The 6,180-nt window shown below is 35.0% G+C and overlaps 1 pseudogene across 1 annotated transcript; it reads right to left on the reverse strand.

The window, feature by feature from the left end:
* Positions 1 to 2,552: 2,552 nt before the first annotated feature.
* LOC143549490 (protein IQ-DOMAIN 13-like) lies at positions 2,553 to 5,586 on the reverse strand (annotated as a pseudogene). The gene is made up of 5 exons (XR_013138144.1): positions 5,487 to 5,586; positions 5,024 to 5,401; positions 3,754 to 3,981; positions 3,533 to 3,661; positions 2,553 to 3,461 (listed from the first exon to the last, which is right to left on the reverse strand). The product of XR_013138144.1 is annotated as a protein IQ-DOMAIN 13-like (transcript).
* Between the last annotated feature and the right edge of the window lie 594 nt (positions 5,587 to 6,180).

Consider the following 6,180-nt stretch of genomic DNA (forward strand, 5'->3'; position numbering starts at 1 on the left):
TTTGATGGGGGCAAAAGATGTATTTTTATACCTAGAACACATCGAAGTCCAAGCATTAATTGGATAATGACTACCTATACGTATGTATACAAAAGAAATTACTAAAGGCTATACACTAGTATACAATGAATCTCCTAGGTTATACGACCATATACAAGAAATTGCATAGTGTTATATGCATGAAATCTTCAAGAGCTACGAGTAAAAAAGAATGATTGGTAAGAGAAATGACGTGCGTAACTTTACATCATTCATCAGTTAATATCATTTTAGAAGACAAGTATAACCTCACATAAAATTAATATGCTGAAAATTATGTTAAAAGTAAGCTTCAGTGCTTCGTGTATCTATAAGTTGATATAGATACACAACCCGTGTAAACTAAATATTTTAATTTTTATATACATTGCTAATCTAAAAACTATAGATTTATAAATGTGCATACATAACGAATAGCATCTGCAAAATGATTATTTAAAACAAGTCTTGAGGATGTAAACATCATTCTAAATAATATAAAAATAAACATGTCAGCACGTGACCCATGTCGATTCTGATAACATGTTTTTAGTTAAAGATGTTTACTAAAATTTATCGAGGCAAAAATATCTAATTATGATTGTTTAAAACTACAAATCTTGAGGATATAGAACCCATATTAAATTTATAAATATAAACATGTTAATATGTGACCCAAGTCGACCCGTCGATAACTTTTTTTTAGCTAAAGGTGTTTAGTAATGCATATCGAAACAAAAAATTGATTTCTAGGAAGTAATGGCCGAGAAATAAATAAAAGGAATATCATGAAAAGGTTAAGATAGTCAATAAAAGTGGATTTTGGGCTTGATCAACCAATAACAAAGACAATTTGTCACAAACACTAACTTTCATCTAATTATACTCAAATCACAATTGTTTAACTCCTCAAGAACAAATACAACTACCAATAAGAATTAAAATCGACAATATGATGATTTGAATCAAAGACGATAAAAAGAATTAACAAAGAACATCAATGGAAATAAATCATAGATAAAACAATTAGAAAGATGATCAACCAAACTCTACAAAGATATGAATGAGAAGACTTAACTGGATTGAAGTAAACTTTAGGGTTATCATAACATGTCGGATACGACACGATAAGACATGATGGCATGTGGTACTAAACACGAACACGACACGATAACTTATCATGTCATTAATTTCAAACACGAACATGACCCTGTTTAGTAACAGGTTAACCTATTAAGACATGTTAAAAGGATATGTTTAAACATACAATGAATAATACATGTGTAATGAAACAAAAATTTTCAAAGCAAGCATAAAAGTCTTAATTAATACATAATCCACATATTTGAAACAAAAAACCACAATACTTAACATATATGAAACAAAAAAACACAAATCCATAACATCTTGAAACAAAAGCTCATAAAAATGAATCATAACATCAATCAAAAATATAATAGCAGGTTCTGACGGACATGAGTGAAATGTCGTATATAAGTATGACTTTATGTTTAGGACTTTAGAAATGTATATTTGTTTTATTTTTTTAAATTTAAAATTTACACAAGTTACTAACAGGTTAACATGTCTTTAACATGTAGACACAAATTTTAACATGTCTTAAACATGTCCACATTTTTAAGACACAAAATCTGTTAAACTCAAACCCAAACCTATTAAAACTCGTGTCGTGTTAACGGGTCCGTGTCATAAATTGACAGCCCTAGAAAACTTTTACACCGTTAACACCTTATTCTCTCAATTCCTTTAAAATACTCCAACCATGTGAAACATAAATGATTTTAGGTAGGTTGGCTTTTGAGCCCAAGTTCCAAGCCCATTAGCTGTTGTCCAAACCCATTAGTTGATGTTAAACTCTAAGCCCGAGTGTTAATTAACCAACCCTCATTAACAACATAAGAGATAAATGACAACAAAAGCGGAATGAACAAAGATATAAAAATATTAAAAATCTCGTAATTTTCAATAAATTATGAGAAATATCATTTGTACAAATTATATGTAAAGTACATACAACGAAAAAAAAAACAACTAAGAAAAATCAAACAAAAATGAATAGTTTTTGTTTGCTTGAGACAAAGTTTAGTCAAAACAAATTTCATTATTTGCATCTCTCTCTTAGGCTAAAACACATGAAACAATAGTTTTACTATCATATATGACCAATAAGTGAGAATAGCACCATGTCTTCTTTGTGTTTAATAGTTCATTCTACAAGCATTCATGAGTTTAAATTCCTTTACTAAATTTTCAACAATCACGCCACATGGATATTAAATACATGAATAGGTATGTGTTACCTTCAAGTATGATCATGTTAACTATTCCTAAAACAATTAGTTTCATAAATAAAAGTTTTCTAATAAATAATAATCAATTAAAATTAGCAATGTCACAAACACCACCTTGTATTCATTGAGCACCCATTACAAGTGCTCTTGACCTCCATATCATGCACAAATCTCCCTTCAACCGAGTTCGAGCTTGCAACTTACAGTCGTACGCAAGCTCGAACCGCTCAACCACCATCAATAAACAAAACCGAAATGTTCACACTCGAAAACATATTTATAGTTTATTATCATACATCAGTATTCTGTAATAAACACATATATGTAGATGATCATACACTCAATTTACCCAACAGTAAAAAAAATTTTAAAAAAAAACCAAAAAAACAAAGCAAAAAAAGCTGAAAAACATTTTAAAAGAATTCACACAAATCTGTTAAATGGTTTCCTCCCATATGCAGCAGGCATGGAAATAGCAGAATCGATACTCATTTCCCCGATAGACCGTGGAGATTTATGTTTCTTCAATGTTGTAGAATCCTTGCTTGAAGCCTTTTTATTCCATTTAAACGATGACCCGATGTTCTGCGTTAACGGGAACGAAAACCTCCGTTTTGACGTCTCACTGTCTGCACTACTTGGAACACGGTCTTTAGAGCTACTCGTCGGTCTCGCTTTGGCTTTAGCTGATACCGTAGGACTCATGTAGTTAGGCCCCGAAAATGGCGGGCAGCTCATTAAGCTATCGTCGTCTTTTAACGGGTACGGTGAACCTGATACACTGCCTTTTGATCTGTAGTGTTTCATCATGTTTGGAGTTGTTGAAGGCGGGGTTTGTGTCGGTGTTACAAGTGGACGGGATGGAGTCGGGACGGTTGATTTTGATGACTTGGGTGTCGGTGTGCCAAGATTCTCGAAAGAGAAACCGGGCTGTTTGTAAGGGCTGGGTTGAGGGCGAGGACTCCTTTTGGGACCGGGGGTCTGGCGTGATGGTGTGGGTGTGGGTGTGGGTGTGGACTCGGGGTTTTTGGTGGGTTCATCGGCAGGGAGTTGGCGTTCTAACCAGTTCCACCACCATGGGAATCCACCGGTTGTAGTGTTTTGAGATGATTTTGGTGTTGCTTTCCATAACTGCATATCATAAAAGTGTTAAAAAGATTTGGTTTTTAAGGATTGAAAATGTTTTAAGATTGGTTGGTTACCTGGTGGGAGTACGCATACGCCATGGCTCGTTCTCTCTTGATCACCGCATCCATTTTTCTTTGTGGTCGTGCTTCTCGTTCTTCTTTCGTTATCAAGCTATCGTCCCAGTTTCCATCGCCTAATTCCAGCTGCATTGCATACTCGAAGTTAATAACATGACAAATGTATATAAATTAATTAACAAATAACAAACGAAGTATAAATAGGAAGGAAATCTTACTAAGTTACTAAAGGTTTGCTTGCCAACTGAACTCTCGGCTTCCTTGTTTTTATGTTCAAGTGCTTCGTTTTCCAACATTTGGATTCTTCGCGACTGAATTTGGGTTTGGACTCTGACCAACAACTGCATTTGTTTCATAGCATTTACGGTTTGTCTTTTCACATTTTGGCCTCTTACAACTCCTTGAAGCCTCACAAGACCCCTCAAAGCACGGTAACTCCTCCTCGCCTATATGACACACTCAAACCAATTACACACAAAAAGTGAAACACTCGCCAAATAACCGACCGCCCGGTACCTACGGGTGTGCATATAACTGAAATAACAAACGGTTTGTTTTATGTTTCTTTAACCCGATTTTTCGGTTTCGCATCAAGCAACAGCCGGGCATAAAGACTAACCGATCAAAAACGGACAGTTTGGTTTATCTTTTTTAAAAAAACCTCCTGTTTTTCGGTTCGATTTTGGTTTCACATCACAGTTTTATGCCTTTGTGAAAAAACCAACTTTTCGGTTCGGTTTCAACTTCACGTAAACCAAAAACCAAAAAATGAACCGAACTGCTTGAAACCGAAAAACTGATTTTAAGTAACCGAACAATTTCAAAAAAACCGAAAATTTGGTTCGATTTGAGCTCAAAACCATGTTGGATTAATTTCTATTCCGGGTCACAAGTCGGTGAACCGGGCCTAAGAGGTTTTAACAAGTCGGTTAAAGTCTAAGGGGTATTATGAAACATTCCATATGCTTGGTGGCCAAGTTCACCTTGTTGGCCAAGTTGACCTTGTTGCCCAAGTTCACCTTGGTGGCCAAGTTGAGTGGTGACCACATATTATGCTTGGTAACCAAGTTGGGTCACTAGTATATATACATGCACAAAGTTAGTGTTAGACACAACAACAACAAACACAACAATCACCACCATCACTACCAAAGTTATTGTAATCAGTTTTTTGAGTTATATTTTCTGGTTATAATATAAGTCGGTTATTTCTAAGTTGTGCGTTAATTATCGTTTATCATTCTTGAAACCAACCCTAACCGAACAAACAAAAACCAACTGTTTGGTTTTATGTTAAAAAAAACGATTTTTCAATTTGGTTTCACATCAACCAACAAATAACCAAAAAAAACAATTTTAAATAATTTATAAGAAACTAATAAACGGTGCAACCGAATAGTTTTTAAAACCCAAAAACCGACCTTTGGTTTCTGGTTCGGTTTGAGCCCAAAACCGACCCATCCCCACCCATACTTTCAACAAGCTTACCATATAACCTCTATAAGCAGCCTGAATTATGGTGGCACAACGATGGTGGTGCCTAAGAGTTGGCTCGGGTCTATAGTTAACCTCTGAGCGCGTATGCGCAATTCTCGGTGGGGAATGTTTAGGGGAAACCACCCTCGGAGAAGCGGCTCAGTGAGACGTAACCCTCGGAGAGGCAGGCTTGCCCGAAAATGAAGGCTGCGGGGTTGCTGGTTGGTCAACATGCGTAGGATGATTAATAAACAATAACTGTTGATCAACTTCACCCAATATTTTCTCAATGCTGCTTGGTTCTCGGAATAGAGGTATGAATGATCGGCATTCTCCATGTTTTAATCTCCCACGTCCCTTCTTTTCGTTTGAAGTTTTCTTCTCGGGTTCCTGTGATCGGGCCGGGCAGATTGTTGGTGGTCAAGAAAACTAGAAAGTGAACTATAATGAATGAGTTTTGAATCGGTTTACTTACATTAAGCGGCTTGTCTTTTGAGTTGGATGTGAAAACCTTCTTGATTGCAGAAAACCAATTACCTTTTCTCCCCATGTGATCCTTACATTAGTGTTCTAAATGTGAAGAAGGTGAGCCTGTGAACAAAAGAGAAATTCTGAATAAAGATTGTTGAAAAATGAGAAATAGGAAAAATGATAGATATGTTGTGCATGAAACCAGAAAAACCGAACCTAAATAAAAACGGACAGATTGGTTTAATGTTTTTATGAAAACCAAATTTATAATTTGGTGTTGGTTTTGCATGTAATAAAAAACCAAAAACCCGAACTGGACCGAATGTATAGATTTTCATTTTTTATGTTTATTGTAAATAAATTATAAGAATTCAATAAATATGTAACTCAAATATTTTAGCCAAACTGTATAATAATCAATTAGTTATTTATTAACAAAATGATTCATGCCCAAATTCATTATTTTGGCCAAAAATTTTCAAGCTCACATGGTAAATCCGAATCCGAACGGATTCAAAAAATTCAAAAACTTAAGTTTCGACTTTAGCCCAAAACCGACCCAAACCGAACCATGCACACCCATAAAAAAAAGATGAATTTCTGATTTTCTGGGTGGATCAACAAGGTATCTAAATTTTTATATAAAAAAAATCACAAAACTACACACACGAGTCTAAACTCTAGACTAAATATAAAAG

Source organism: Bidens hawaiensis, unplaced genomic scaffold, assembly GCF_021521415.1.
Source record: "Bidens hawaiensis isolate Kalapana, Puna unplaced genomic scaffold, B.hawaiensis_p1.1 tig00015610_1, whole genome shotgun sequence".
NCBI lineage: Eukaryota > Viridiplantae > Streptophyta > Magnoliopsida > Asterales > Asteraceae > Bidens > Bidens hawaiensis.